The sequence below is a fragment of the Pseudophryne corroboree genome (assembly GCF_028390025.1).
Source record: "Pseudophryne corroboree isolate aPseCor3 chromosome 3 unlocalized genomic scaffold, aPseCor3.hap2 SUPER_3_unloc_1, whole genome shotgun sequence".
In the NCBI taxonomy this organism is placed as follows: Eukaryota; Metazoa; Chordata; class Amphibia; order Anura; family Myobatrachidae; genus Pseudophryne; species Pseudophryne corroboree.
The window spans coordinates 4,070,108-4,093,416 of NW_026967493.1; the positions used below are offsets into that span (position 1 = coordinate 4,070,108).

The following is a 23,309-nucleotide window of genomic DNA, read 5'->3' on the forward strand; positions in this document are numbered from 1 at the left end:
ATCCACCCACAGCCGCGGGCTGGCATCTGCCACAACGCGCTGAAGGGCTAGCGGGGGGGGGGGGGGGGTGACTAACTGGCCGCATGGGGCCGCCGCTTCCACTGCCACGCGATCCGGACCTCGGCCGCTGGGACTCAGGGGGAGCGGTCTCTGGTTACTCCTCTTCTCCACTCACAGGGGTAGCTGTGACTCTCTCCGAGCGGCCTGCACCGCCGCACTTCCAGTCAGGAGGAAAGCACACTGCGGTCCCCGGCTTCAGGTGGAGGGAAAGGCCGCAACCCGCAGGTACCCTGAAAAGGGCTCCCCGGCTCCGCAACCTAAACCCTCCAATACCCAACAGTACAGTACAGGGAGAACTCAGCGGAGGATATATAAAGTTAGGACCCCCTGGGGCACTGTCAGACAGGTTATTAGAGCTGGGCTGGCAGGAGCTCTCCAAAATCCCCTCCACACAGCTCGTAGACTAGTGTGAAAATCGACATTACCTTTGCCTTCAACATCATTAAATTATGTCACGGATAGGAGAGTGGATGGTTTTCTAAAAAAAAAACATTTTTTTCCCTGTCTAGGGCAGTCATAAGACCAGCCATGGCTTCAGCTTGGATGACAAAGGCAGTAGCTGCCTGGGCTGATGTATTGGAGGGGGATTTTTCAATAGTATCTAGAGAGCAAAAATCCCATATTGCACATATAAAGCAGGCTGCAATGTTCTTGGAAGAAGCAGCATTGGATATGGGTACTATTGCCTCCAGGGCATAAGCTTCAACAATACCTGCTCGCAGAGCAGTTTGGCTACGTACGTGTAATACTGATTCAGAATCTAAGAAGGTTTTGAAATCTTTGCCCTTTTTGGAGCTATTCTTTTTGGTAAAGAATTGACAGATATTTTGGAGTCAGAAGCAGACTCCAAGAAAGTAAAGTTTCCTTCCACATACAAATTCAAACCTAAAGTTCCATCTTTTCAGCCCTTTCGGTCTCAAGGAAAATCTAATGGTAAAAGTGATAGCAGGCAGTCCCAATACAACAACTCTGGTAGGACTAAAAAGGATTGGGCTACCAGAGGACCGGTTGGCAAAACAGATAATAAGCCATCAGCCTGATGGTGCGGGCCTCCACCTGGGGTACAGACTTCTTCAGTTTGCACAGATCTGGCAGCAGTCTACAACAAATGCCTGGATGCAGGAAGCGGTATCTCTAGGTTATCCTTTTGCCTTCAAGAAGTATCTTCCTCAAAGGTTTTTTTGTACCAGCCCACCTTGGGTAGAGACGAAGGCCAGGTCTTTGCAAAAGGCAGTTCAGAAATTGCTTCAGTCAGGAGTAGTCATTCCAGTTCATCATGCACAAGAGGACAGGGTTTTTACTCCAATCTGTTTTTAGTTCAGAAGCCAAATGGGTCATCTCGGCTCATTCTCAATCTCAAAGTTCTGAAGAAATACATTTGGGTACCTCGGTTTCACATGGAAACTTTACGTTCCATCATTTTGGCCATGGAGCCAGGGGATTATATGGTATCCCTGTATATACAGGATGCTTACCTACATGTTCCTATAGCGCTGTCCCATCAGTGTTATCTCATGTTCGCTAGCATGTTCCAGGCCCTACCTTTTGGGTTTGCCACAGCTCCCAGAGTATTTACCATGATCATGGTGGTTATGGCAACTTATCTCCGCCAGCAGGGGATAAGAATTTTCCATACCTCGACGATCTTTTAATCCTGGCACAGCCACAGAAATGGTCATCTGCAACAGACAATCACATATCTGCAGAAGAGCTAGATGTAAATGCCAAAGTTTTTCAACTCCTTGACACTACTGTACAGATTGGTTTCTACATAGAAGCTGCTTATTACCTTGGATGTATGATTTCTTGGGTATCCGGACTCTAGGTCGACACACATTAGGTCGACTCCTATTGGTCAACATTGAGTAGGTCGACACATGAAATAGGTTAACACGACCATTAGGTCGACATGGATAAAGTTCGACATGAGTTTTTCACAATTTATTTTCTTCATTTTTTTTACTTTTTCATACTTTACGATCCACGTGGACTACAATTGGGAACAGTAACCTTGCCCGAAGCATGGTGAGCGAAGCGAGCCATGTGAGGGGACACGGTGCACTAATTGGGGTTCCCCCGTCACTTTATGAAGAAAACGACACCAACAAAACATAAAAAACTCATGTCGACCTTTTACCATATCAACCTTGCTCATGTCGGCCTAATGGCAATGTCAACCCATTTCCTGTGTCGACTTAGTCACTGTCGACCAATAGGTGTCGACCCAGAGTCCCATACCCGATTTCTTGATAGGGCGGATATGCCTCTTGTAAATATAGGTCTCTGAATTGTCTGTGGTCATGACCTTACTGCTTCTATTCTGCCCTTTAATGTGGTTTCCCATAACCCTCCTCTTCGTCCTTTCCTTTTACTCATTTTTTATGCAACACCATTTAACTTAAAGAGGAGTATTAATTTTTCTTTCCATTTTATATCTATATATGCATTGTGATGCCCTTAATCGTTTTATGTTATCTTTTTTCTCCTTTAATTGCTTTTTATTTTTCTTAAATATACTTCATACATGCATATAGACGATGAGTTTTCTCTCTCAGTGGTGCCACGGCACTTTATCTTCATGTTACTCCTTACTGCATCAGTTTGTGGGTTCAGTATGATTTACCAGCAGGCGGTATGCCAGCTGTCAGTATCCCGACAGCAGAATCCCCACCCGCCAGAATGCCGTCAGCAGGTCGAGCGCAAAGAGTCCCCTTGTGGGCTCGCCACACTGTGGGCTTGGTGCCAAAAGATCTATCCCCACTTTATGGGTGTCCATGACACCCACGTGTGGGAATAGTCCTGTTTCCCCGGGATTCCGGCTGGTTGGATTCTGGTGTCAGTTTCCTGACCACCGGAATCCCGACATCCGGCAAATTAAATGCATCCCTCAGTTTGTAGTTGTAATTTCTAGTAATGGACGCTCAACATAATGAGAATAGAATTCTGTCCATTTCTTGTGTATAACTTTCTCCTATGGGATATTATGTTTATTATTTCTAATCTCTTCCACTGGCTGGCCCGTGGTCTTGGAATGTTGTGTTGGAGTTAACTTTTGCAAAGCTTCATTGTCTATGGGGGTCATTCCGAGTTGTTCACTCGCTAGCAGTTTGTAGCAGCCGTGCAAACGCATTGTCGCCGCCCACCGGGGAGTGTATTTCCGCTTTGCAGAAGTGCGAACGCTTGTGCAGCAGAGCGCCTGCAACATCTTTTTGTGCCAAACAAGACCAGCCCTGCAGTTACTCTTCGTGTGCGTTGATTCTAACGACGGAGGGACGGCTTTTGACATCACACAGCCGCCCAGCCACGGTGGGGGGTTTTGCCACGCCTGCGTTTTTTTCAAACACTCCCTGAAAACGGTCAGTTGCCATCGAGAAACGCCCGCTTCATTTCAATCTTCCTGTGTTAGGCCGTGCGTCCGTTAGAGCAAACCCACGATGCTCATTGTACCTGTACGACGCGCCTGCGCATTGCGGTGCATATGCATGCGCAAAAATGCTGATTTTTAGCCTGATCGCTGCGCTGCGAACAACGGCAGCTAGCGTTCAACTCGGAATGACCCCCTATGTTTGGCTGATTTGTGCATCTGTTCTTTATTTTTGTGAAAACCTAATAAATACTTTTTTAAAAAAAAAGCAAAAAATATATGTTAATATACTTTGTGAAACGTTAAAATGCCCTCCGTAAATCAGTGATGTCAACACAATCTGTAAATATATGTTAACACCAATTTTTTATTATTTACATTAATAACATATTTTACAATAGATTATTGCTGCAACCTCATGGTAATGGGGTTCATTTTTCCCCCGTGTGAAATTTCTGCTGTAGAACAAGAGTTGTTTTCCACGTCAAACATTTCCCACACTCATGGAGACGGCTTCTCGCCTGTGCAATATTTGATATATGACAAGAATTGATTTCTTAGGAAAACATTTTGCACACTCAGAACAAGAGAACGGTTTCTCGCCTACAGTATGTGAACGCTAAGATGTGATTTCTGTGCAACACATTTCCCACACTCAGAACATGGAAATGGTTTCCTATCTGTGAGAGTTCTCTGGTAAACAACAATATTGAACGATGTAAGAAACATTTCCCACACTCAGTACAGGGGAACATTTTAGCACTTGTAGGGCTTGTTCTATGTGCAACAACATCTAAATTATCAGCAGAACAATCTTTATGATTAGAGGGAGCAGATGACGTATGTTCCTTGTCCAACACTGGATGTATATTTAGTGTAATAGAGTTTCTCCTGGAGAATCTTGTACGATGTTATCTTCTATTTTATAATCTGTAGACAAGAGGAGACGTCCCACCGAGGTATTCCTGCTTCTGCATCCATCTGCTGAGAATAAAATACATCTTTTTAAACAGATATTTTTTTCAAAGTTCCTACTTTGGGGAGGAGGGGGGAGGGGGGGGGGGGGGGTTGCGTTTAGCTTGTTTGACCCTGTAGGAGCCTCTAGCGCTGTGGGCGTCAATATAACTTTCAAATACCATATAGCCGCTTTTGCCGATTCCTGCTCGCACCTCCTAAGGTTACAGGCACCGCTGTGGAGTGTTAGGGCTGGGCTGCAGGGAAGCGAGGGTTGGGGTTAGGCTGCGGGGAGGGGGGTGTAGGGGATGCCCAATGTTATATCAGAATGGGCATGATTAAAAAAACGTATTATTCGCATTGGGTGATGTATCAATGTATATTGTATTGAGGAAAATCTGTGGACGACAAATGGTTGGAAAGTGAACTACTTTGCTGGAACAGAGCTTTTTTTCTCCTTCAGGGTCCACAGTAGATCCACAGGATTTACATTGGGTAGTAGGTGGCGTCAGGGGATCAGGCACCAAGCGGTTAAACTTTTGGGCTACCAGCATGCATCGGTCCAGCCTCCATATAACCCCGCCTCCTGGCCCAGGGAATTCAGTTTTTTGTTTGGTGCCAGACCACTGTAGAAACGGTGTGGCTGTTTTCAGCCACAAGCTTTTGTTTTGTAAAACTTTTATTATTTTCTATATTTTGGTTTTTTTTTTAGTGACTTTAATATGCATCTTCTACACATTAACAAAGTCACTCCAACAACTTCCCGCGCAACAACAGTTACCCTCGTGTAAAGACTGGTGTTATGGCAGGCGCCAGCTGAATGTACTAGAAGGTCCGCGCTGACAATCCCAGGCTGCAGCTGGAGCCCTGGAGAGAAGGAGAGTCTCTTCCGCTTGCGGCCTTACTGTCTCAGGTTGGAGTCTACCCGACAGTCACTGACGTGCTCGTCCATCTCGGGTGCACCAGTGCTAGACCTCAGGAATCACAGGCTCCCGGGATAAATTTGTAGGCCACAGAGCCCGGAGATGGATGTCAGCAGTGGGGTTAAAGGCCCTCTCCTGGTCACCGTTACGCCCAGTTCATGGCCAGTTTCCCGCCATCAACTGCATTTGCCAGCTTCCGTCTGAGATGCAACAAGACTTAGTACACTGAAAGGAGTCGCTATGCGGCTGTGTTCACTGGAGCGTCTTTTAATTATAGATTTTTTTAGCAGTCTTATAGAGTTGAGGAAGCCAGGTTCTAGTCTCCCTGTATCCTGCTCTCCGGAGGCAGGTGATACAGCACTGATTTCCTACCTACCTCTGTGGTATTGCATCAGTGAATACGTGTCTAATGCAAATGAATAACAGTGTACAAATACTGCTGTATTACTCGCTGTGCATCTGTATACGCTAGTCTCCCTGCAGTCAGGTTATACAGTGTTGATTCCTACCTACCATAGGGTATTGTGTAGTGGAATATATGCTCATTTGCAAATGTATATTAAATCATTTTTATGTGATGTTTGCTAGTGCTGTTATCTGACTTTAAACTATCTTTTTTGTCAACCTCTTTCTCTTTTTTCATGCCCTCAATGCTGGTGCAAACAGGGTAGGTTCTGATTGTACTTCACTTTGAATATACATAAGTGAAGGCTGTCACGTCACTGCATATTATTACACTAATAGGTGAACAATACCGTTGCCATGTCCTCACGAGGCAAAGGTAACGATTCAGCACCTGCACCGATATTAATATCATGTTTGTCCTGTAAAGGGTTAAGCCCTCAGGATTCAGTGCTGGACGGGTTGTGTGGAAACTGTTTCAGGTTCACTCAAGGCCTCAAACAGGTTGATCAACCGGCCTCAGGCCAGGAACCTGTACAAGCACAAGAACCGCCTTGGGCTTCTTTTTCTAAGGTTCTGTTGAATACAGTGGATCGCTTGACTGTTTCAGCTATATCTCCGGTTATGGGGTACCCCCAAAATCCTGCTGCATTTATGCGACAATCCACATGGATGAATGTGCTGTCACACTCAGTCCAAGATTTGGCCCAGACCTCGGCTGCCTTTCAGCAATTGTTACCGAAAGACAGGCCCAGGGATTTGAAAATGGGTAGACATGGGCTACCACCCTCAAAATCTACGCATGTTTCAGAATCAGAGGATACTGCAGATGAAGCTGAATATTCTCTCTCCGAGTCTGCCTCAAGAGAAGAGGAGCACCATACCTCAGTGGATGTACCCGAGTTAAATCATGCAGTGAAATCTAAGTCTAAGGCTCCAATCTTTACACGTCCAAAAACAGTAAAAACTGAATTTCCAAACTCAGATTAGTTGACGGAAATTATACAAGAAGCATGGATTACATCCAGTAAGAGGTTTAAGTTACCAAAAACATTGGTCTCTTACTATCCTCTTTCGCCTGTGTTTAAAAAGGGAAGTTTCTCCCAACGTAGATGCTCACGACTGGTGCGCAAAATCTACATTACCTCTGCCATCAACATCATTAAATGATGCAACAAACAGAAAAATTGATGGCTATCTTAAGACTGTATTTTACCTAACAGGGGCAAGTACAAGACCAGCTATGGCCACAGCATGGGTGGCTAAAGCCGTGACAGGCTGGGCAGAAGCTTTGGAAAATGATTTCTCAGTTCTAGGAACAAGGGAACAATTATCCCATATAGCAAATATAAAGCAAGCAGCTGCCTATATGGAAGAAGCAGCCCTGATATGGGTATATTAGCTTCTCAAGCCTCAGCTTCCTCAGTAGCATCTCGCAGAGCACTATGGCTACGTTCATGGAAGGCTGATACAGAATCCAAGAAGGTATTGGAATCCCTACCCTTTGTCGTAAATAGTCTGTTTGGAACAGAATTGGACAACATTCTAATGTCTGAAGCAAATTCTAAATCAGCTGGGTTTCCCTCGACATCTAAACCTAGATTCCCTGCTTTCCTATCCTTTTGGCCCCAAAGTAAAGCAAAGGGAAAGGCTTATGTAAAACAGTCTCAATCAACGGTGAGATTGTCTGTGCCCGATTTTGACTATGCGATTTCCCTTGAACTCCCCCAGAGCCCAGAAGCACCGATATTGTCTATGCACACGGTGCGATTTTGATTATGGCATACTTTAAACTAGATAGTCAAGATTGACTTGTCTGCAGAGTCTTTTTTTTTTTTTTTTTTAAAGTGGTACCGTTCCAGCGGGGCCGCGCATCGGTATCGCAAGCTTTGTAGACACTGTACGATTTGCACTAACTTTCCTTACGATTTTGACTATATAGTAAAAATCGTAAGGTTACATCGCATCGTGTGTATGCACCTTAAGGCCAAACAGGCTTGGTCAACAGGACACCCTACTGCTAAACCAGAAGACAAGTCTCCTGCCTGATGGCACGGGCCTCCACCTGCGGGACTTCAATTTACACAGGTTTGGCAGCAGTCCACCACAGATACCTGGGTGCAAGAAGTGATATCTCACGGGTACGCCATCTCTCCTTCAAGAGGCGCCCTCCTCAAAAGTTCTATTGTTCCAGACCACCGCTAGTAGCGAAGAGGCAATACAGAAATTGCTACAATCAGGAGTGATAGTACCAGTTCCCTCAGCACAATGAGGGCTAGGTTTCTACTCTACCCTGTTCCTGATTCAGAAGCCAAATGGGTCTCACTGGCCCATTCTCAAAGCTCTGAACAAATATATTTGGGTGCGATTCCATATGGAAACATTACGGACCATTATCCTGTCAATGGAGCTGGGGGATTTCATTGTTTCCATGGACATTCAGGATGCTTACCTACATATACCAACAGCACTCTCCCATCAGTGTTATCTCAGGTTCACAATCCTCCAGCAACATTTTCAGTTTCAAGCACAACCTTTTCGGCTGACCACAAAAATTATGGTGGTGATGGCAGCTCACCTACTTTGTCAGGAAATAAAGGATTTTCCCATATCTGGATGACCTGATAATCCTGGCACAATCCCAGGAAACCCTCCACTGCCATCTACATGTGACAACAGCCTGCCTACAGCCCACGGTTGGCTCATAAATTGGTCAAAGTCCACCCAAGTTCCATCCCTACAGATGACACACCTAAGGGCTGTATTAGGTACCAGTCGTCAGAAAATCTTCCTACCTCTGGACTATCTGTATCCACGATACAGATGAAAATCCGCAGTTTGCTACACAGTCGGAGAGTATCCATACATGCAGCAATGCGGATATTGAGATCAATGGTCTCCACATTCAACATGGTAGAATACGCCCAGTTCCATTCAAGACCCCTTCAACATCTGATTCTCTCCAAATGGAATGGACAGAATCGGACGGTAAGAAGTAAAAAAATTACTCTTCCTCAGGAAGTACGTCGGTCATTAGCCTGGTGGCTACAGACGTCCCACTTAGACAAAGGTCGACCTTTTTGGATATTAGACTGGTAACGGACAACGAATGCCAGTCTCCGAGGCTGGGGAGCTGTAACAAGGCAGTACTCTACAGAGCCGCTGGACCAAGGAAGAAAGTTGTCTGCAAATCAATGTACTGGAACTTTGGTCCATTTACATAGCACTCAACCAAGCAAAGGAAATGCTTCACGGCAAGCCGATTCAGACAACGCCACTGCAGTAGCGTACCTCAATCATCAAGGAGGCACTTACAGTCGGATGGCAATGAGGGAGGTAAGCTGCACATTAATGTAGGCAGAACTTCATCATCCAGCCATGTCCGCAATATTCATACCGAGTCCTAAATTGGTAAGCAGACTTTCTCAGCATTCGTGCAGGTGAATGGGCCTTGTACCCAGAAGTCTTTCAGATTTTGGTAAACAAATGGGGTCTGCCAGACCTTATGGCTTCACGTCAGAACAACAAGAAACCAGCATACGGTTCAAAAACAAAGGAGCCCGAAGCAATCTTCGTGGATGCCCTGTCAGTGAGATGGAAAATAAGAATTTACTTACCGATAATTCTATTTCTCGGAGTCCGTAGTGGATGCTGGGGTTCCTGAAAGGACCATGGGGAATAGCGGCTCCGCAGGAGACAGGGCACAAAAAGTAAAGCTTTTCCAGATCAGGTGGTGTGCACTGGCTCCTCCCCCTATGACCCTCCTCCAGACTCCAGTTAGGTACTGTGCCCGGACGAGCGTACACAATAAGGGAGGATTTTGAATCCCGGGTAAGACTCATACCAGCCACACCAATCACACCGTACAACTTGTGATCTAAACCCAGTTAACAGTATGATAACAGAGGAGCCTCTGAAAGATGGCTCCCTAAACAATAACCCGAATTAGTTAACAATAACTATGTACAAGTATTGCAGATAATCCGCACTTGGGATGGGCGCCCAGCATCCACTACGGACTCCGAGAAATAGAATTATCGGTAAGTAAATTCTTATTTTCTCTATCGTCCTAGTGGATGCTGGGGTTCCTGAAAGGACCATGGGGATTATACCAAAGCTCCCAAACGGGCGGGAGAGTGCGGATGACTCTGCAGCACCGAATGAGAGAACTCCAGGTCCTCCTTTGCCAGGGTATCAAATTTGTAGAATTTTACAAACGTGTTCTCCCCTGACCACGTAGCTGCTCGGCAGAGTTGTAATGCCGAGACCCCTCGGGCAGCCGCCCAAGATGAGCCCACCTTCCTTGTGGAATGGGCCTTAACAGATTTAGGCTGTGGCAGGCCTGCCACAGAATGTGCAAGTTGAATTGTGTTACAAATCCAACGAGCAATCGACTGCTTAGAAGCAGGCGCACCCAACTTGTTGGGTGCATACAGTATAAACAGCGAGTCAGATTTTCTGACTCCAGCCGTCCTTGAAATGTATATTTTTAAAGCTCTGACAACGTCCAACAACTTGGAGTCCTCCAAGTCGCTTGTAGCCGCAGGCACTACAATAGGCTGGTTCAGGTGAAACGCTGATACCACCTTAGGGAGAAAATGCGGACGCGTCCGCAGCTCTGCCCTATCCGAATGGAAAATTAAATAAGGGCTTTTATAAGATAAAGCCGCCAGTTCAGATACTCTCCTGGCGGACGCCAGGGCCAGTAACATAGTCACTTTCCATGTGAGATATTTCAAATCCACATTTTTTAGTGGTTCAAACCAATGGGATTTGAGGAAATCTAAAACTACATTTAGATCCCACGGTGCCACCGGAGGCACCACAGGAGGCTGTATATGCAGTACTCCTTTGACAAAAGTCTGGACCTCAGGAACTGAGGCCAATTCTTTTTGGAAGAATATTGACAGGGCCGAAATTTGAACCTTAATAGATCCCAATTTGAGACCCATAGACAATCCTGATTGCAGGAAATGTAGGAAACGACCCAGTTGAAATTCCTCCGTCGGAGTACTCCGATCCTCGCACCACGCAACATATTTCCGCCAAATGCGGTGATAATGCTTCGCGGTGACTTCCTTTCTTGCCTTAATCAAGGTAGGAATGACTTCTTCTGGAATGCCTTTTCCTTTTAGTATCTGGCGTTCAACCGCCATGCCGTCAAACGCAGCCGCGGTAAGTCTTGGAATAGACACGGTCCCTGCTGAAGCAGGTCCTGTCTTAGAGGTAGAGGCCACGGATCGTCCGTGACCATCTCTTGAAGTTCCGGGTACCAAGACCTTCTTGGCCAATCCGGAGCCACTAGTATCGTTCTTACTCCGCTTTGCCGTATGATTCTCAATACCTTTGGTATGAGAGGCAGAGGAGGAAACACATACACCGACTGGTACACCCAAGGTGTTACCAGCGCGTCCACAGCTATTGCCTGCGGATCTCTTGACCTGGCGCAATACCTGTCCAGTTTTTTGTTGAGGCGAGACGCCATCATGTCCACCATTGGTCTTTCCCAACGGTTTATTAGCATGTGGAAAACTTCTGGATGAAGTCCCCACTCTCCCGGGTGAAGATCGTGTCTGCTGAGGAAGTCTGCTTCCCAGTTGTCCACTCCCGGGATGAACACTGCTGACAGTGCTATCACGTGATTCTCCGCCCAGCGAAGGATCCTGGCAGCTTCTGCCATTGCACTCCTGCTTCTTGTGCCGCCCTGTCTGTTTACATGGGCGACTGCCGTGATGTTGTCCGACTGGATCAACACCGGTCTTCCTTGAAGCAGAGGTTCCGCCTGGCTTAGAGCATTGTAGATTGCTCTTAGTTCCAGAATGTTTATGTGAAGAGACTTTTCCAGGCTCGACCACACTCCCTGGAAGTTTCTTCCTTGTGTGACTGCTCCCCAGCCTCTCAGGCTGGCGTCCGTGGTCACCAGGATCCAATCCTGTATGCCGAATCTGCGGCCCTCCAATAGATGAGCCCTCTACAACCACCACAGAAGAGATACCCTTGTCCTTGGAGACAGGGTTATCCGCAGGTGCATCTGAAGATGCGTGCATTGATGTACAGACACCTTTCCTGGTTTTAGGAGATTCCTGACCAGGTCGGATAACTCCTTGGCTTTTTCCTCGGGAAGAAAAACCTTTTTCTGAACCGTGTCCAGAATCATCCCTAGGAACAGCAGACGAGTTGTCGGCATTAATTGGGATTTTGGAATATTCAGAATCCATCCGTGCTGCTTTAGCACCTCTTGAGATATTGCTAATCCCATCTCTAGCTGTTCTCTGGACCTTGCCCTTATTAGGAGATCGTCCAAGTATGGGATAATTAATACGCCTTTTCTTCGAAGAAGAATCATCATCTCGGCCATTACCTTTGTAAAGACCCGAGGTGCCGTGGACAAACCAAACGGCAGCGTCTGAAACTGATAGTGACAGTTTTGTACAACGAACCTGAGGTACCCCTGGTGTGAGGGGTAAATTGGAACGTGGAGATACGCATCCTTGATGTCCAAGGATACCATAAAGTCCCCTTCTTCCAGGTTCGCTATCACTGCTCTGAGTGACTCCATCTTGAACTTGAACTTCTTTATGTACAGGTTCAAGGACTTCAGATTTAGAATAGGCCTTACCGAGCCATCCGGCTTCGGTACCACAAATAGAGTGGAATAATACCCCTTCCCTTGTTGTAGAAGAGGTACCTTGACTATCACCTGCTGAGAGTACAGCTTGTGAATGGCTTCCAAAACCGTCTCCCTTTCGGAAGGGGACGTTGGTAAAGCAGACTTCAGGAAACGGCGAGGTGGATCTGTCTCTAATTTCAACCTGTACCCCTGAGATATTATCTGCAGGATCCAGGGATCTACCTGCGAGTGAGCCCACTGCGCGCTGTAATTTTTGAGACGACCTCCCACCGTCCCCGAGTCCGCTTGAGAAGCCCCAGCGTCATGCTGAGGCTTTTGTAGAAGCCGGGGAGGGCTTCTGTTCCTGGGAAGGAGCTGCCTGTTGCTGTTTCTTCCCTCGACCTCTGCCTCGTGGCAGATATGAATAGCCCTTTGCTCTCTTATTTTTAAAGGAACGAAAGGGCTGCGGTTGAAAAGTCGGTGCCTTTTTCTGTTGGGGAGTGACTTGAGGTAGAAAGGTGGATTTCCCGGCTGTAGCCGTGGCCACCAAATCTGATAGACCGACTCCAAATAACTCCTCCCCTTTATACGGCAAAACTTCCATATGCCGTTTTGAATCCGCATCGCCTGTCCACTGTCGCGTCCATAAAGCTCTTCTGGCCGAAATGGACATAGCACTTACCCGTGATGCCAGTGTGCAGATATCCCTCTGTGCATCACGCATATAAAGAAATGCATCCTTTATTTGTTCTAACGACAGTAAAATATTGTCCCTGTCCAGGGTATCAATATTTTCAATCAGGGACTCTGACCAAACTACCCCAGCACTGCACATCCAGGCAGTCGCTATAGCTGGTCGTAGTATAACACCTGCATGTGTGTATATACTTTTTTGGATATTTTCCATCCTCCTATCTGATGGATCTTTAAGTGCGGCCGTCTCAGGAGAAGGTAACGCCACTTGTTTTGATAAGCGTGTTAGCGCCTTGTCCACCCTAGGAGGTGTTTCCCAGCGCTCCCTAACCTCTGGCGGGAAAGGGTATAATGCCAATAATTTCTTTGAAATTATCAGCTTTTTATCAGGGGCAACCCACGCTTCATCACACACGTCATTTAATTCTTCTGATTCAGGAAAAACTATAGGTAGTTTTTTCACACCCCGCATAATACCCTGTTTAGTGGTACCTGTAGTATCAGCTAAATGTAACGCCTCCTTCATTGCCAAAATCATATAACGTGTGGCCCTACTGGAAAATACGGTTGATTCGTCACCGTCACCACTGGAATCAGTGCCTGTGTCTGGATCTGTGTCGACCGACTGAGGCAAAGGGCGTTTTACAGCCCCTGACGGTGTTTGAGGCGCCTGGACAGGCACTAATTGATTGTCCGGCCGCCTCATGTCGTCAAACGACTGCTTTAGCGTGTTGACACTATCCCGTAATTCCATAAATAAAGGCATCCATTCTGGTGTCGACCCCCTAGGAGGTGACATCCCCATATTTGGCAATTGCTCCGCCTCCACACCAATATCGTCCTCATACATGTCGACACACACGTACCGACACACAGCAGACACACAGGGAATGCTCTAAACGAAGACAGGACCCACTAGCCCTTTGGGGAGACAGAGGGAGAGTCTGCCAGCACACACCAAAAAGCGCTATATATGACAGGGATAGCCTTATAATAAGTGCTCCCTTATAGCTGCTTTATATATATCAAGATATTGCCATTAAATTTGCCCCCCCTCTCTGTTTTACCCTGTTTCTGTAGTGCAGTGCAGGGGAGAGACCTGGGAGCCGTCCTGACCAGCGGAGCTGTGAGAGGAAATGGCGCCGTGTGCTGAGGAGATAGGCCCCGCCCCTTTTTCGGCGGGCTCGTCTCCCGCTATTTTGTGAATACAGGCAGGGGTTAAATATCTCCATATAGCCTCTGGGGGCTATATGTGAGGTATTTTTAGCCTTTATATAGGTTTACATTTGCCTCCCAGGGCGCCCCCCCCCAGCGCCCTGCACCCTCAGTGACTGCGTGTGAAGTGTGCTGAGAGGAAAATGGCGCACAGCTGCAGTGCTGTGCGCTACCTTTAGAAGACTGCAGGAGTCTTCAGCCGCCGATTCTGGACCTCTTCTTACTTCAGCATCTGCAAGGGGGCCGGCGGCGCGGCTCCGGTGACCATCCAGGCTGTACCTGTGATCGTCCCTCTGGAGCTGATGTCCAGTAGCCAAGAAGCCAATCCATCCTGCACGCAGGTGAGTTCACTTCTTCTCCCCTCTGTCCCTCGTTGCAGTGATCCTGTTGCCAGCAGGAATCACTGTAAAATAAAAAACCTAAGCTAAACTTTCTCTAAGCAGCTCTTTATGAGAGCCACCTAGAATTGCACCCTTCTCGGCCGGGCACAAAAATCTAACTGGAGTCTGGAGGAGGGTCATAGGGGGAGGAGCCAGTGCACACCACCTGATCTGGAAAAGCTTTACTTTTTGTGCCCTGTCTCCTGCGGAGCCGCTATTCCCCATGGTCCTTTCAGGAACCCCAGCATCCACTAGGACGATAGAGAAATTTAATCTGGCATATGTATTCCCACCAATCTCCCTGTTGCCCAGGGAGATTCAAAAATTCAAACAGGAAGGGGGTGCCATGATATTAATCGCTCCGGCGTGGCCTAGACAAAATTGGTACATGGATCTGCAGAGGCTATCCGTGGATGCTCCATTCCTACTGCCTTAACGACCTGATCTGATTCATGGTCCCTGTCTCTACAAACACTTGGATCGACTGTCTTTGACGGCGTGGCACTTGAAGCATCCATATTGATAGCAAAGGGATTTTCACAGGCTGTAATTCAAATGATACTTAAAGTAAGGAAGCCATCTTCAGCTCGCATCTATTACTGGATATGGCATGCTTATTTTCAGTGGTGCTCTGCCAGAAATTATGATCCAAGGTCCTTCAGGGTTTCAAGAATTCTAGCGTTCCTTCAAGCTGGAATGGACAGAGGTCTCCGCATAACTTCCCGGAAGGCACAGGTGTCAGCATTAACCATTTGGTTCCAAAGGACAATTGCAAATCTACAAGATGGTTGCACCTTTTTCCAAGGAATACTTCATATTCACCCTGCGTTTGTACCTCCAACAGCTCATTGTTACCTAGGACTGGTTCTCAGGCTGTTCAAGATGCCCCATTTGAACCCTTGCATCGGGTGTACCTCAAATGGTTGACAGCTAAAGTTCTTTCTCTACTGGCAATTGCTTCAGCTAGAAGAGCATCAGATTTAGGGGCACTGTCAGGTCGCCCCCCATTTTTGGTATTCCAATCAGAGCGGTTCTCCAAACCAAATCTGGGTATCTTCCTAAGGTGGTCTCAAAGTTCCATCTTAATGAAGAAATAGTAGTTCAAGTATTCCAATTGCCAGATCTCTCTGTGGGAAATGCATAATGGATGTAGTTCGTGCACTAAGGATCTACGTGGATCGTACCAGTGCCATCACAAGAACAAACACTGTCTTTGTTCTATACGGATTTCACAAGAGAAGATGACCTGTCAATAAGCAAACATTGGCTAGATGACTTCGGAGTACTATCTCATACCCCTTTTCCACCTACGTACCGTGTCCGATCGGGATGTTTAACACGGCTACAACCCGTGTCGGCTCCCCTGTTTCCACTACACTTCGACACGGGTTATTCCCGTGTCTGATCTGTTTCCACCTAACCCGGGTAAGCTCTGTAAAAGCCTATTGCTGTCATTACAAATGGACTTTTTACTGTCTCATCAAGATGATGTCATCAAAAGGACCAAAAGGGAGGGGTGGGGCCTGCTCACAGCATTGCAGCAATGGACGCCGGTGCAGTAGTGTTTTGTTTGCAAGCTGCCTCAATGCCTGCATGTGCCCAGCGTAGTGTTGTAGCTGTTGCAATAGATGTGCATCCACGTTTGTCTGCTGCTGCGGTGCCTGCATGTGCCCAGTGTGTCTCCCATCATCTTCCAGTGCCCCAGAAGCACCAATCAGCGTCTCAGAGCGTTACTCGGGTCTGAAAACACGTGTAATGACCGTTTCCACTGCACCGGTATCCGTATCATTACCGTGTTCTACCCAGGTAAATAGCCGGGTTGGATTCCCGGGTCACTCAACCCGTGTTGACCCGTTTCCACCTACTAAAAACCCGTGTCGATGCGCGCCTCCGTGCAAAAACACGGGTAAAAACAGCTAGTGGAAAAGGGGTATCAGAAGCATACTCTCAAGCCGATCTCCCTATCCCGGATAATGTTTCTGCCCATTCTAACTGTTCAGTAGATCCTTCATGGGCAGCCCACCGTGGTGCCTCAGCTGAGCAAGCAGCCACATGGTCATCCATAAATACATTTATTAGACATTATGCCTTTGATACCTTTGCCTCTCAGGATGCTGCATTTGGGCGTAGGATTCTCCTGTCCAATTAGGAGCGTCCTCTCCCTTAATTGCTGCTTTGGTACATCCCAATGTAAATCCTGTGGATCTACTGTGGACCCTGAAGGAGAAAACAAGAGTTATGGTATACGTACCATAGTTAACTCTGTTTCTCCAAAGTCCACAGTATCCACAGGGAACCCACCCAGACGCACTTGATTTGAGAATCTGTACACTTATTAATCCCTTCCTTCCTTCTGGTATGGAAGTGTGGTTGTGTTTTCTTGCCTGAATAGGTCTTCCTTCTCGATCTAATCCTGCTCCATCCTTGGACTTTGTAACAAACTGAATTCCCTGGGTCAGGAGACAGGGTTATAGGGATCACACAACCCCAAAAACAAGCATCTAAAGCGCGGAGGCCAAATTATAAGGATATATTCTAATTAGTTTGTACTATGATAAAATAAATTGGTTTAATTGCAAACGACCTTAGAAACCCTTTCTGTAGAGCTTTCAATTGGAGAATCAGGATAAAAAAGAAAATAAAGGTCGCGCTAAAAAAACTTTTTATATTTATCACTGCCAGCGGTTTTATAATCAAAATTTAATTATATACTATCTTCATATAAAAACCATTAAAACAGTCAAACAGACTTAATAGGCATACATTTGAAAGACATTTCAAACTCTCCATTGTAAGTGCTATATAAATAATGAATTTAATCTGTCTTTCACGTGTAATATGGATAGGAGAGCCATTTCTTTTCTGGATATAGCACTTACAATAGAGAACAATCAGATCCAAACACGTACATTCAGGAAGGATGTGGTTAATTATCATTTTCTAAATTTCAATAGCTCTCACTATAGACCGTGGATCCAAAATATACCAAGAGGGCAACTGAGACGTTTGCGTAGAAATTGTACAGATACTGGGGTCTTCGAGGTCCAGGCAGAGGAAATGCTCCTGGCCTTTAAGGATAAATAGTATCCTGTCGAGGGGTCTGGGACGGAGGGTCGACAGCATAAAGGTCGACACACCTTAGGTCGACACCAATTGGTCGACACACCTTAGGTCAACATGGACAAAAGGTCGACAGGAACAAGGTCGACATAGAAAAAGGTCGACATGAGTTTTTTTGGGTTTTTTGTGTCGTTTTCTTCGTAGAGTGACCGGGATCCCAAATTAGTGCACCGCGTCCCCTCGCATGGCTCGCCATGCTTCGGCATGGTGCCTTCGCTCCGCTACCGCTTCGCTCGGCACACTTTACCGTTGCAATCGTAGTCCACGTGGATCGTTAAGTAGGAAAAGGTTCAAAAAAAGAAAAAATAAGAATTTACTTACCGATAATTCTATTTCTCGTAGTCCGTAGTGGATGCTGGTGACTCCGTAAGGACCATGGGGAATAGCGGCTCCGCAGGAGACTGGGCACATCTAAAGAAAGCTTTAGGACTATCTGGTGTGCACTGGCTCCTTCCCCTATGACCCTCCTCCAAGCCTCAGTTAGGATACTGTGCCCGGACGAGCGTGCACAATAAGGAAGGATTTTGAATCCCGGGTAAGACTCATACCAGCCACACCAATCACACCGTACAACTTGTGATCTGAACCCAGTTAACAGCATGATAACAGAGGAGCCTCTAGAAAAGATGGCTCACTACAGCAATAACCCGATTTTTTGGTAACAATAACTATGTACCAGTATTGCAGACAATCCGCACTTGGGATGGGCGCCCAGCATCCACTACGGACTACGAGAAATAGAATTATCGGTAAGTAAATTCTTATTTTCTCTAACGTCCTAAGTGGATGCTGGGGACTCCGTAAGGACCATGGGGATTATACCAAAGCTCCCAAACGGGCGGGAGAGTGCGGATGACTCTGCAGCACCAAATGAGAGAACTCCAGGTCCTCCTCAGCCAGGGTATCAATTTTGTAGAATTTTACAAACGTATTTGCTCCTGACCAAGTAGCTGCTCGGCAAAGTTGTAAAGCCGAGACCCCTCGGGCAGCCGCCCAAGATGAGCCCACCTTCCTTGTGGAGTGGGCATTTACAGATTTTTGGCTGTGGCAGGCCTGCCACAGAATGTGCAAGCTGAATTGTACTACAAATCCAACGAGCAATAGTCTGCTTAGAAGCAGGAGCACCCAGCTTGTTGGGTGCATACAGGATAAACAGCGAGTCAGATTTCCTGACTCCAGCCGTCCTGGAAACATATATTTTCAGGGCCCTGACAACGTCTAGCAACTTGGAGTCCTCCAAGTCCCTAGTAGCCGCAGGCACCACAATAGGTTGGTTCAGGTGAAACGCTGAAACCACCTTAGGGAGAAACTGAGGACGAGTCCTCAATTCCGCCCTGTCCGAATGGAAAACCAGATAAGGGCTTTTACAGGATAAAGCCGCCAATTCTGACACGCGCCTGGCCCAGGCCAGGGCCAACAGCATGACCACTTTCCATGTGAGATATTTTAACTCCACAGATTTAAGTGGTTCAAACCAATGTGACTTTTGGAACCCAAAAATTACATTGAGATCCCAAAGTGCCACTGGAGGCACAAAAGGAGGCTGTATATGCAGTACCCCTTTTACAAACGTCTGAACTTCAGGGACTGAAGCTAGTTCTTTTTGGAAGAAAATTGACAGGGCCGAAATTTGAACCTTAATGGACCCCAATTTCAGGCCCATAGACAGTGACACTCCTGTTTGCAGGAAATGTAGGAATCGACCCAGTTGAATTTCCTCCGTCGGGCCTTACTGGCCTCGCACCACGCAACATATTTTCGCCAAATGCGGTGATAATGTCTTGCGGTTACATCCTTCCTGGCTTTGATCAGGATAGGGATGACTTCATCCGGAATGCCTTTTTTCCTTCAGGATCCGGCGTTCAACCGCCATGCCGTCAAACGCAGCCGCGGTAAGTCTTGGAACAGACAGGGTCCTTGCTGGAGCAGGTCCCTTCTTAGAGGTAGAGGCCACGGATCCTCCGTGAGCATCTCTTGAAGTTCCGGTTACCAAGTCCTTCTTGGCCAATCCGGAGCCACGAATATAGTGCTTACTCCTCTCCATCTTATCAATCTCAGTACCTTGGGTATGAGAGGCATAGGAGGGAACACATACACTGACTGGTACACCCACGGTGTTACCAGAGCGTCTACAGCTATTGCCTGAGGGTCCCCTGACCTGGCGCAATACCTGTCGAGTTTTTCCCAACGGTTTATAATCATGTGGAAGACTTCTGGGTGAAGTCCCCACTCTCCCGGGTGGAGGTCGTGCTGAGGAAGTCTGCTTCCCAGTTGTCCACTCCCGGAATGAATACTGCTGACAGTGCTATCACATGATTTTCCGCCCAGCGAAGAATCCTTGCAGCTTCTGCCATTGCCCTCCTGCTTCTTGTGCCACCCTGTCTGTTTACGTGGGTGACTGCCGTGATGTTGTCTGACTGGATCAACAGCGGCTGACCTTGAAGCAGAGGTCTTGCTAAGCTTAGAGCATTGTAAATGGCCCTTAGCTTCAGGATATTTATGTGAAGTGATGTCTCCAGGCTTGACCATAAGCCCTGGATATTCCTTCCCTGTGTGACTGCTCCCCAGCCTCGCAGGCTGGCATCCGTGGTCACCAGGACCCAGTCCTGAATGCCGAATCTGCGGCCCTCTAGAAGATGAGCACTCTGCAACCACCACAGGAGGGACACCCTTGTCCTTGGTGACAGGGTTATCCGCTGATGCATCTGAAGATGCGACCCGGACCATTTGTCCAGCAGGTCCCACTGGAAAGTTCTTGCGTGGAATCTGCCGAATGGGATTGCTTCGTAGGAAGCCACCATTTTACCCAGAACCCTTGTGCATTGATGCACTGAGACTTGGCTCGGTTTTAGGAGGTTCCTGACTAGCTCGGATAACTCCCTGGCTTTCTCCTCCGGGAGAAACACCTTTTTCTGGACTGTGTCCAGGATCATCCCTAGGAACAGAAGACAAGTCGTCGGAACCAGCTGCGATTTTGGAATATTGAGAATCCAATCGTGCTGCCGCAACACTACCTGAGATAGTGCTACACCGACCTCCAACTGTTCCGTGGATCTTACCCTTATCAGGGAATCGTCCAAGTAAGGGATAACTAAAATTCCCTTCCTTCGAAGGAATATCACCATTTCGGCCATTACCTTGGTAAAGACCCGGGGTGCCGTGGACCATCCATACGGCAGCGTCTGAACTGATAGTGACAGTTCTGTACCATAAACCTGAGGTACCCTTGGTGAGAAGGGTAAATTTTGACATGAAGGTAAGCATCCTTGATGTCCCGAGACATCATGTAGTCCCCTTCTTCCAGGTTCGCAATCACTGCTCTGAGTGACTCAATCTTGAATTTGAACCTCTGTATGTAAGTGTTCAAAGATTTTAGATTTAGAATCGGTCTCACCGAGCTGTCCGGCTTCGGTACCACAACAGTGTGGAATAATACCCCGTTCCCTGTTGCAGGAGGGGTACCTTGATTATCACCTGCTGGGAATACAGCTTGTGAATGGCTTCCAAAACTGTCTCCCTGTCAGAAGGAGACATCGGTAAAGCCGACTTTAGAAAACGGCGAGGGGGAGACGTCTCGAATTCTAATTTGTACCCCTGAGATATCACCTGAAGGATCCAGGGGTCTACTTGCGAGTGAGCCCACTGCGCGCTGAAATTCATTGAGACGGGCCCCCCACCGTGCCTGATTCTGCTTGTAAAGCCCCAGCGTCATACTGAGGGCTTGGCAGAGGCGGGAGAGGGTTTCTGTTCCTGGGAACTGGCTGATTTCTGCAGCCTTTTTCCTCTCCCTCTGTCACGGGGCAGAAATGAGGAACCTTTTGCCCGCTTGTCCACGAAAAGACTGCGCCTGATAATACGGCGTCTTCTCATGTTGAGAGGCGACCTGGGGTACAAACGTGGATTTCCCAGCTGTTGCCGTGGCCACCAGGTCTGAAAGACCGACCCCAAATAACTCCTCCCCTTAATAAGGCAATACTTCCAAATGCCGTTTGGAATACGCATCACCTGACTACTGACGTGTCCATAACCCTCTACTGGTAGAAATGGACAACGCACTTAGACTTGATGCCAGTCGGCAAATATTCCGCTGTGCATCGCGCATATATAGAAATGCATCTTTTAAATGCTCTATAGGCAAAAATATACTGTCCCTATCTAGGGTATCAATATTTTCAGTCAGGGAATCCGACCACGCCAACCCAGCACTGCACATCCAGGCTGAGGCGATTGCTGGTCGCAGTATAACACCAGTATGTGTAAATACATTTTAGGATACCCTCCTGCTTTCTATCAGCAGGATCCTTAAGGGCGGCCATCTCAGGAGAGGGTAGAGCCCTTACAAGCGTGTGAGCGCTTTATCCACCCTAGGGGGTGTTTCCCAACGCACCCTAACCTCTGGCGGGAAAGGATATAATGCCAATAACATTTTAGAAATTATCAGTTGTTATCGGGGGAAAACCACGCATCATCACACACCTCATTTAATTTCTCAGATTCAGGAAAACTACAGGTAGTTTTTCCTCACCGAACATAATACCCCTTTTTGGTGGTACTCGTATTATCAGAAATGTGTAAAACATTTTTTCATTGCCTCAATCATGTAACGTGTGGCCCTACTGGAAGTCACATTTGTCTCTTCACCGTCGACACTGGAGTCAGTATCCGTGTCGGCGTCTATATCTGCCATCTGAGGTAACGGGCGCTTTAGAGCCCCTGACGGCCTATGAGACGTCTGGACAGGCACAAGCTGAGTAGCCGGCTGTCTCATGTCAACCACTGTCTTTTATACAGAGCTGACACTGTCACGTAATTCCTCCCAACAGTTCATCCACTCAGGTGTCGACCCCCTAGGGGGTGACATCACTATTACAGGCAATCTGCTCCGTCTCCACATCATTTTTCTCCTCATACATGTCGACACAAACGTACCGACATACAGCACACACACAGGGAATGCTCTGATAGAGGACAGGACCCCACTAGCCCTTTGGGGAGACAGAGGGAGAGTTTGCCAGCACACCCCAGAGCGCTATATATATACAGGGATAACCTTATATAAGTGTTTTTCCCCTTATAGCTGCTGTATCTTTAATACTGCGCGTAATTAGTGCCCCCCCCCTCTCTTTTTTAACCCTTTCTGTAGTGTAGTGACTGCAGGGGAGAGCCAGGGAGCTTCCCTCCAACGGAGCTGTGAGGGAAAATGGCGCCAGTGTGCTGAGGAGATAGGCTCCGCCCCCTTATCGGCGGCCTTATCTCCCGTTTTTCTATGTATTCTGACAGGGGTTAAATGCATCCATATAGCCCAGGAGCTATATGTGATGCATTTTTTTGCCATCCAAGGTGTTTTTATTGCGTCTCAGAGCGCCCCCCCCCCAGCGCCCTGCACCCTCAGTGACCGGAGTGTGAAGTGTGCTGAGAGCAATGGCGCACAGCTGCAGTGCTGTGCGCTACCTTGTTGAAGACAGGACGTCTTCTGCCGCCGATTTTCCGGACCTCTTCTGCCTTCTGGCTCTGTAAGGGGGCCGGCGGCGCGGCTCTGGGACCCATCCATGGCTGGGCCTGTGATCGTCCCTCTGGAGCTAATGTCC

The 23,309-nt window shown here is 47.4% G+C and overlaps 1 protein-coding gene across 7 annotated transcripts in view; it reads right to left on the reverse strand.

Moving 5' to 3' along the window:
• Nucleotides 1–4,320: 4,320 nt before the first annotated feature.
• The window catches only part of LOC134983105 (zinc finger MYM-type protein 1-like), a 58,632-nt gene continuing 39,643 nt past the window's right edge, over nt 4,321–23,309 (reverse strand). For 6 of the 7 annotated variants that reach the window (XM_063948812.1, XM_063948807.1, XM_063948806.1 and 3 more), the window contains exon 8: nt 4,321–4,408. The gene's annotated coding sequence lies outside the window, so the exon portion shown is untranslated. The remainder of the gene's footprint in view (nt 4,409–23,309) is intronic. The other variant, XM_063948813.1, reaches the window with a different exon arrangement.